The following is a 10,650-nucleotide window of genomic DNA, read 5'->3' as shown; positions in this document are numbered from 1 at the left end:
CATTATTTGAAATGAAAATAGATGAAATAATGTTTTTTCAAAAAATAAATGATTGAAAAAAAAATTCGATTTACGTGTAATGTTATTTTATGAAAGATTGTCAAGTTAATAATAAATTTAATTCAAATATTGGAACTCAGAAAATCTTTATCTATCAGTAAATTAATTTGACACATCACTTGTGCCTAGTATAAGATGAATATTAATTCTCATTACATCATTTCTCTATATATAAAAACTATTATCATATACAATTTTTCCTTTTCTTCAAAATGATATGTAATTTCCAAAAGTCGAAGAGAAGGAGTTGCTAGGAAGTTCGACTCGTCTTGAATCGTGCTCGTTTTGAGACAAATCATTAATCGAGTCGGACATCCTTTTTTCATGGGGCCGAATTGTTTTGGACTCATGGACCAACTCGTATTTAGGCTTGTTTCATTAATTCTTTAAAAAGAATGAGTCATCTCGTGGATGGCTAGATGTTGTTCATGAAATCTATGAGTCAAAGTATCAAGTTGAGCCTAATTTGTGTTCATGAGCCAATTTGGTTCATCAACGGCGTCAGGTCGAACTTGAGTGTTTAAGAGTAGAGCTTATTCGGCTCAATTGCTGCCTTTAAATTTTTATTTTTTTATATATATAAAGGCCCGCGGGCCACATGGGTCAGCAACCCAAATACCAAGCCTCGAGCCGAATCGACTCAACTCAAACTTTCTTCCAGTCAAGCCACTGGCGGACTGAACCTACGGGCCGATTGTCATCTCTGTCAATCCATTGTAACGCCCTAATAATAGTCAATCAATATAAATATTACTTGTTATTAATGGTCAATTAGTATAAATATTACTTGTTCAATTTGTTCTCTCTAGTTTTGTTTTCTTCCTTTCATATTCTTAGAATCTTTGACACTTCACGTGAAGGAAAGACATAATGTTTTGAACTTTTGATTGGATTTCCAATTTTCTAGAATGGGACAATGACAAACTGTAGAGGACAAAGACCTTACCCTTTTGACAAAGTGTGCAATTTTTTGTACTTATTATTTTATCCTCCCAAGCAGAGAGTAAGAACAATAGTGAAACGTCTAAATTGAAACAACTCTTTCAAGTATTGCAAATGAACTACCTCCACAAATGAGCATCCAACATCTAACTCCCACCACACAAATCGTTTTCTTATCTTCCCTTAGTCAATAGTGCATTGAATAAACATCAAAATAGGGCACAAGGTTATCCTCGACACTATCATCAAGAAGCCTAGTTAACCACATAGAAAAGTGAGTGTAGTATAACATATAAAATCCAGGATACTTTTGGACCTATTTAGAAGTTTGCACCAAATAATGAGTTATCAATATCATACGTTATTGTCCACTGGACCCAAATTTCGATTAGAAAGGGAAAATAAGTTCGATAGTGCATAAGGGCCTCAAGTGAAGAGTATAACAACTCAACATAAGCAAAATACTTGTCCTAGCTGTTTACTCCATTGAAAGAGTCTATCTTCGGAAGTCAATCTGCCTAGATTAATAACTCAACAGATGCTCAATGCATGAAAAGTACAGCCACGCCTCGAGGAAATCCATCTCTAGACTTAAGGCATACCAGACTCAACTATATGGGACAGCGGTTTATGCAAGTGTATATTAGAAAAGCACATACCAGACTCGACAGTATGGGACTACAGTTTATGTGAGCGCTTAAATTAGAAACGCACCTATGTTACATATAATAGAGAATTTATTCAAAGGTCGAGTAAGCTTTCCAATAACCCGCCAAAAGATGCTTCTTAATCTTAGAAGTAGCTTTTGACTTTTCGAAAGAAAAGCCAAACGGATTCTTAACCCACAATCGTATATCCAACTCCCACCATTCAAATGTTTTCTTATCATTTCATTGCCAACGGTACATTGCACAACATTAGACAACATCACAAGGTTATTAAACTTCAGTACAAATTATTTGCACTAAACAGAAGCAAAGGTGAAGCATATGTTTAGAACATGAAAGGCTAGTTTAGCTCAAAAGACGAAAACCTACCACAAAGATAATCGGAAACACACTTCCATCAAACCAAAAGGTAGCCTGAACTTTTGGGTCTGACTTGGTACACAAAAACTTTACATTATAATGTCCAAATTATAAAATCTTTTTCTTTTACCTGGTACTATGAAATTCACCTTACAGAACAAGCAATCATATGGAATACGGTTGAGCTGAGCATTAACGAACTTTAAGCAACAATACATAATTACATAGAAAAAAACAGTGCAGCTGACTGAATGGCTAATGAAGGAAAAAAAAAGGTAGAATCTTGCCGAGTCACTTGATTAGATGTGAAATATTTGGTGTAACACAGTAACACGACGGGAATTTCCTACATTAAAGTGAAGACAACTGGAATATGATATTCTTGACCATTTTTTCATATTTCAAAAATAGTATATATAGCAAAAAAATGAATAAATAAGTAACTCCTAAAATTTTGCAGGAAAAAAAAAATAGAAGACTCAAAAATTTATTTGATTTAAGATCCATCCACTGCACCCCCTCATTCAGAAGACCATTTAATAGCATAGAAAGGTAATGCCTAGTGTAGTGTGATTACAGGTTTCTAACAACAAGAATCTTGTCTACATCACATTCAAGGAAGTTCCTTGGGACCACATTCCAAAGGTATTACAAATGGCGGGATAATTTAAACATGGGAAAGTGATTCAAGGAGGCCCAAGATCAAGATGATTAACAGTTTGCTAAATGCTCCAATTACTGATAACCAAATCAATGTTCTAGCAAGACATAAAGAAAAAACAATCCAAGAAAAATTAATTCCAATTTCTGTTCTTGCACAGGAAAATGGAGTGTAATCATATAGATGAACCAAATACATGGCAGCATGCATAAGCTAATACTCATTACCAATTTGAAAATACGGCAAAAACTTTTTAAGTGCATCATCAATCAATCAAAGATATGGTAATACAAATGCAGTTAATTGATAAGATATCGATACAATCTACCATGTCAATAAATCCTTCAAAGTAGATGGTAAATAAACTAGAACATAATTTTTCAAATCAAAGTACCATAAATGAGGTAAAAATCTCATGTGTACAAAGGCCAATCCGTCCATGCCCCCGACACGTCCATTCTGGCAAACATAAGCACAAACCACTGGTTCTCCGTCATCATGGTACCCGAAATACCTTCTCAAACAAAAGAAAGAAAACAGGTCCCGTGTTTCTTTGGAGGTGCAAATGGCACAATTCTGATCAATCTTATTTCTATTTCCATCTTTAATCGTCCTCCAAACCCTCGACTGCTTGAAATTATGAAAAAAAACCCCTAAATAACATATAATTCCGCTTCTCCTCAATGTGAACACTGTTGGGTACGGAAGCTCGAATACAACTTGTTGATTTCAACGGATTGTAAAGAATGAGATTTAATGATAATATTATGAAGTAAACAAGATCACCACCACAAATAACAAGATTTAATTGTAGAGATGAACAAGAAGAATTAAACGCAGTGGAACGATGTTTATTATTGAATAATATAAAGAAAATATTACAGAATGGCAATAAAAGCTTCTTGTTACTTATTCTAAACTGACAAAGGAACCTTATATTTATAGGCCACGTTCCAAACTCTAGAAGAGACCTAAAAGGTAAGAAAATATATTACAATTAGGAAACTCAATTTCAACGAGATTTTGTTTCCTTGTTGAATGCAGTTAGACTCCTTTTCAATATCAACAACACGTGATTCAAGACTCCTATTTGAATCTCAACTTTAACAATTTCTACCTTAACTGAAATTCCAGTGCAACGAACGAAACTCCTAGATTCCAAATCCTTCTCCATCGAAATGGCCAAACTCCTCAACACAGTAACCAAAACATTTCATATAAACTAAACAATCGTCCTCTGCCCGGTATCCACAACTGACACCCGAACTCGAACCCAAGGTTCCCAAAATTTCTCCTCGAAATTAATGTGGATCATATAGGGTTGAAGCACACTCTGTAGTAAGAACCAAATCAGATGCTTGATCAGAAGGCTCCTTACTGGAACTATCGCTTCAACATCCTCAAAAGTATACCAGACATTACTGACACCACGGTACTTACGCTCGATAAGTCCAACCCCAGAAATTGAACACAATATACCCGCTGATATTGTTGGCAAAGCGAGATCGTCAATGCTCTCCCTAGCAGTGTTCTGAACCGACTCAAAGCCCAGCCCAAGAGGTATTGTACCAAATTGAACTTCTACCACGGTACTAAACTTGTCCAAATGTCTCATTTTAACTGGTTCTACACTCCCCTACATAATGTACAACTGGGATCTCTTCCGTCCCCCCAGTACAACCCGGACATCTCTCCAAACCTTCAAGACTCCACCTCCACTAGAGAATTATACCCTTTTTCATCCAAGGTACTCAACGAGATGAGATTCATCTTCATATCTAGAACATGTTGAACCTAGCCAAGTGTTCTAAATGTTCCATCCCACAGTCTCAATCTGACTCAATCGATCCCAACAATACAACAAGACTGGTTGTTTCCCATTACAACTCCACCTTGCTGAAAAGCCTCATATGTCTGAAATAAATTCCTATCGGAACACATATGGTGCGAAGATGCCGAATCAAGAATCCACTCATCGTCAGGCCTAGATTCTACATCAGATACCACGGTCAACATCACATCTATACCGTCCAAAAAATCCTCAACTACATTTGTTTGTCCATTTAGCCTACAACTTAAAGCAATCCTTTCGAATATGTTTCTTCCTTTTGCAGTAGTAATAATACACATTACTAAATCTGACTTTCGATCTGCCTCTCCGTTACTATCATGAGATACAAGAGCTTCATCATTCCTTGATGTAGCTCTAACCAAGTGCTTCATCTTTTCCTTTGAGTGCAAAACATCATAGACATCGTCTATAGTCAAAATATCTGGACTATACAAGATGGTGTTCCGAAACAACACATAAGACCTAGGCAGCGAACACTACAGGATCAAGGTAAGATCCTCTTCATCGTACTTAACCTCCAACGTCTCCAAATTTACAACTATTTCCTTGAACACGTCAACATGATCTTCCAACGACCCTCATTTCGCCATGTGATGGAAATACAGCTTCTGCGTAAGAGCCAGTCTACTGGTAAGACTTTTAGTCATGCATAACTACTCTAGTTTCAACCACAAAGCAGCTGTTGTTTTCACCTTCAGGACATCCTGCAGAATGTTGTTGGATAAATAAAGATGGATCTACGATAAACCTTCCAGTCCCTCCGTTGTCCAATCAGCTGGCATCTTCTCAAAACCTAGCAGCGCATCGTCCAAATCCAACTGCGCCATAATAGTCCTCATCTTTACTTATCACAAAAAAATGTTATATTGCGATTTAGCAGCGGAATGTCATATCTCATGGTAGTCGTTTCTAAAAAACCTCAACCAATCCACAAAAGAAGACCCAAGCTCTGATACCACTTGTTGGGTGCGGAAGCTCGAATACAACTTGTTGATTCCAACGAATTGTAAAGAATGAGATTTAATGACAATATTATGAAGTAAACAAAATCATACCATGAATAATAAGACTTAATTGTAAAGAGGAACAAGAAGAATTAAACGCAGAGAAACGATGTTTATTATTGAACAATATGGAGAAAATATTACAAAACAACAATAAAAGCTTCTTGGGTACTTATTCTAAACTGACAGAGGAAAATTATATTTATAGGTCATGTTCCAAACCCTAGAAGAGTCCTAAAAGGCAAAAAAAATATATTACAATTAGAAGACACAATTTCAACGGGATTTTATTTCCTTGTTGTTGAATGCAGTTAGACTCATTTCCAATACCAACAACACGCGATTCAAGACTCCTATTTGAGTCACAACTCAAACAAACACGGCCAGGCCAATCGTAAATGTACAAGCAATCTCCCTTAAATCTCTTTGTAAGTAACTTATTCCCTTGCTCACGGCTCATATTCCAAACCCCGAAAACCAAATGAGACCTTAGTGACGACAAATTTTCCTCCTTTTATGTACAGTAAAATCAGCATCGGGCTTCACTTTATCATTATGCTTAATCTCGGGCTTCTCATCAAGTATTTCAACATAGTCTTTAGATGACGATTCAGAAGCATTATAAATGGTATCAAAAAATAAATCATCGTAGATGGACCATCTACAATCCAACCCAAAAACAGTTAACTCAAAATTACTCCCACTTAAAGAAACAATTGTTGCAGATTCTTTCAATGAGAATACTTTATTTTCTCCATAATTCTCGTCGGGACCAAGCTCCTGCTTCAGCCCAAAATCGGAATTCTCAAGGAGCACACCGAAGTAGAGGAGGCCGGGGTAGCGGACATAAAGCTTGTAAAGGGAGGCTCAGCCATCGGGCTGCGAGGGGCATCGCTAGAAGTGGAGATACTGGAAAGTAGATCGGAAACGACGACAGAAATAGACTGTGAACATTTGGTTTTGCAACACACAGTCTGAATAAGAGAGGCCAATTTAGTGGAAAAGCAAGTGATCCTAGCCCAATGTCGAGGATTATCCTCAAGCTTGTAAGAAATGTTAAGAATTACATAATCAGATAATCTCGAAAAAACATTTTTAGAAATTTTTTGAAAGACCATAAACTATGAAAATTCCCAAATTTGGAAACCCTAAAAACAAATTCCCCTGATTTCACAATAAAACGTCTAAACTCAAGGGGTTTTCATCTTCGTCTAAGAGATGGACTTAAAAAGGACAAGGTGTAGTTGATTACAAGCATAAAATTTGTATGGAAAGAAAAATAAAATTTAGTTATCAAGAACTTATTTACATGAAAATTGTCAATTAAATGTGTTTGATTGATTTAATTTTTAACATATAAAATATTATATTTGTTCGATTTTTATTGGTGGAAAGATAAGAGAGAGAAAAGAATGAATTCTCTAAAAAATAAAATTCTACTCCCACTAAAGAAATATTTTCCTTGATTTTAAGGAAAATGTTGTCACATGACCAAAAAATTAGGAAAATATTTTTCATGGAAAAATTGTCAGGCAAACAGCACAAGTAAGAATTTTTGTGGAAAAAAAACTTTTTTTCATGAAAATATTGACAATCAAATGGACCATATGTGTTTTAATTAGATGAAATCAGACTATATGCGTCTTCATTAGATGGGAATGGGATTGAAAGTTGAGCACAGTTTTCCGATAGAGATAAAAAGATTCAAAACACATTAATGTTTATTTAGTAAAAGACTAGGTGATGATCTATCTATTTCCTGGAATTGGATTGATACACATTGATCATATATGAAGAAACTCTCGATTTTGTCGGGCTGAGTCAACCCATCTCATTACCTGATATTATCTTTCCAATTCCGTTTCCATTTAGGGCCTGTTTGATTTGACCGATTTTTTATTACAGCAATTCATTTTCCTTCCACTCCCCACGTGACCATTTTTCCTTGGTTTTGTGGTGGGAATTGTTTTCGAGCATTTTTTTTTTTTGCAATTGGAATAATTTTTTCCCCAATTGTAACAAATTCTATCCATTTAATTGATAATTTTCATGAAAATCAAAGTCAAACGAACACCAAAAGATAGAAAATTTCAACATTTTTCAAGTGAAAAATTATACCAATCAAACACATTTAATTGACAATTACCAGGAAAACAAGTTTTAGGCAATTCAATTCTCCGGAATTCATTTTCTTTCCGCCAAGACTTCATTCTTACAATCAAACAGACCCTTAGGGCATACTTGGTTGGCATTATTTTTTATGAAAATATCATTTTTATAAATAAATTCCTACTTTTGAGATTTTTTATTAATAATTTTTTTCATGGAAAATGTTTTCCAACTTGTGATCATGTGACCTTATTTTTCTCAAAAGCAAGAAAAATATTTTCTTTAGGAAGTGATAGATTTTATTTTTCAGTTAATTCATTCTCTTTTTCATCTATTCACACTATCCCATCTACCTACCAATAAAAAATGGACAAATATAATATTTATAAATTGAAAAATAAATCAATCGAACACATTTAATTAAAAATTTCGATATAAATAAGTTCTGGGCAATTGAATTACCTAGGATTTATTTTCCTTCCATGTAAATTTCATACTTGCAATCAAATGCATCCTTATTTATTAATATTTAATAGATTTATTAGGTTTCGATTTGTACATACTCGATTAGTGTATTAAATTGCATGCATTTTTTTTAATGAGTTGCTTGTCACTATGCAAGTTGTCTCATTTGAGCTTGTAGGTCAGGACGAGTCGAGTTTGAAACTTGAACACAAGTTGCACTTGGGTGTTTAAGGGTTGATTAGGCTTAGCTCGACTCATTGTCACTTCTATATATACCTAGGCATCCTACTTTTGAGATTTTTTATTAATAATTTTTTTCATGGAAAATGTTTTCCAACTTGTGATCATGTGACCTTATTTTTCTCAAAAGCAAGAAAAATATTTTCTTTAGGAAGTGATAGATTTTATTTTTCAGTTAATTCATTCTCTTTTTCATCTATTCACACTATCCCATCTACCTACCAATAAAAAATGGACAAATATAATATTTATAAATTGAAAAATAAATCAATCGAACACATTTAATTAAAAATTTCGATATAAATAAGTTCTGGGCAATTGAATTACCTAGGATTTATTTTCCTTCCATGTAAATTTCATACTTGCAATCAAACGCATCCTTATTGATTAATATTTAATAGATTTATTAGGTTTCGATTTGTACATACTCGATTAGTGTATTAAATTGCATGCATTTTTTTTAATGAGTTGCTTGTCACTATGCAAGTTGTCTCATTTGAGCTTGTAGGTCAGGACGAGTCGAGTTTGAAACTTGAACACAAGTTGCACTTGGGTGTTTAAGGGTTGATTAGGCTTAGCTCGACTCATTGTCACTTCTATATATACCTAGGCAATAGATGTGATCTCGACTACAAAAAAGAGCCTTGTTAGAAGATAGAACTTTCGAAGGTACATTTTTATAGTTCTCATTGTAAGATATGGGACTTGAACCCCCACATCAAAAGGTCGTAACTAGTCCTAGACAAACACTACTATATCGATTTCACCATCTACTTCGCTTGATTACAACAAAAAGACATGATGTCTACTCTGATACCATTTATATTGATCATGGGAGAATCATACCTCAAAAATTAGCTATTGGAGTTGGAAAGTCCAAAATCCATACTTTTAATATGGGATTCAAGTTTCGATACCTTGCAATAGGAAATCATGACATACGTTCGACGTACTTGTAAAACATGTTTTGGCAATGTGCCAAAACATGTTGAGTTGAGATAGGTCATGGATCGATCCATCATCAAGACATCTTATATTATGGTTTAGAGACTAACGGGATTCCACACTTATGCTTCAAACCAATTAGATCGTTCTAATAATAGAGTGTAATTTCAAAATTGTTTTGTATGTTGTACTGCCTCTATTTTTTTAGGTGATTGGTTTGTCTATAATGCAAGACATGAAATCACATTCTAATAGTGGTCTAGAATGAATATGAGTCGGTAAACCGGAGCTAAATCTTTTCATGTTTAAAGAAAATAGGAAACTAAAATCTATATTGACTGAGAAAGTTATGCACAAAGCAAAGAAAAATGATAACCTATAAAGACTACTGCTTTGACTCCGACTTCGGCTCATGAGGATGGATAACATTTCCACGTCAGAGTGGCCGTGACCAAAATGGATAAGAGAAAATTCACAAAAATTTAGCAATTCGTGGGGGAAAAGAAGAAACGGAATAAACAGAACAAACACATATACAATAAAGCAAGTAAGAAACATAACCTTAATTTGCAAATGCATTTTAGAAGACCAATAAGCAAGAAACAAAAGACAATAAAAACTTGGATAGTATGCTATGGTGCTTAGCAGCATCGAAGATAGTTAAAATGTATCCATCACAAACAGACGATGTTCCCTGATTGAAATGGCAATTAGTTCACAGTCTAGCTGTACCTCAACAATCCATGATGTCCTTTGTTCCCCATCTAGCACCCATGGACATATGTGATTCTCATTAGAATGTTGACATCGTAAAGGAAAGGTGGATGGTTAGCATGGACGATTTAAAAGATATAATCGGAGAACGTGTATGGTTAGGTTCCATTCGTATTCTTGGTAGAATCTGACATATCTTAACCGAACTCCTCACATGAGCTAGACATGTTTTTTTATGGTGTGGGGAGGCTTACTTATTACATAGTTTAGGGGCTTTACCCATCATTGAAACCCACCTTTATCCCAATTGCATTCTCAGGACATAGGAACCAAAGCTCGACAGCAAAAAAGTTTGGCAACTTCACCATCATTGTTGAAACAGCTTGTTTGAAGTCAAGGGCTGAAAAAGACATCCTAAATACGTCTATAAGCATGGTAATAGCAATCTTCTTAATGTAAGATCAACTATTAATGTTTGTGAGAACCACCTAGGTACCATTCTAGAATCCCACTAAAATTGAGGAACCTAAATGGCAGTAACGCCAAACATAATAATACTATTGTCCTATAAATTTTTTTCTCCAAGACAAATGTGTCATTGCCTAAGAAAAATGTAGATACAATGAGACA

General features: G+C 34.7%; 1 pseudogene; it reads right to left on the bottom strand.

The window, feature by feature from the left end:
* Positions 1 to 3,104: 3,104 nt before the first annotated feature.
* LOC111412732 lies at positions 3,105 to 6,665 on the bottom strand (annotated as a pseudogene).
* Positions 6,666 to 10,650: the final 3,985 nt, after the last annotated feature.

The sequence above is a fragment of the Olea europaea genome, chromosome 16, assembly GCF_002742605.1.
Source record: "Olea europaea var. sylvestris chromosome 16, O_europaea_v1, whole genome shotgun sequence".
NCBI lineage: Eukaryota > Viridiplantae > Streptophyta > Magnoliopsida > Lamiales > Oleaceae > Olea > Olea europaea.
This window is presented reverse-complemented; position numbering and strand designations above follow the sequence as displayed.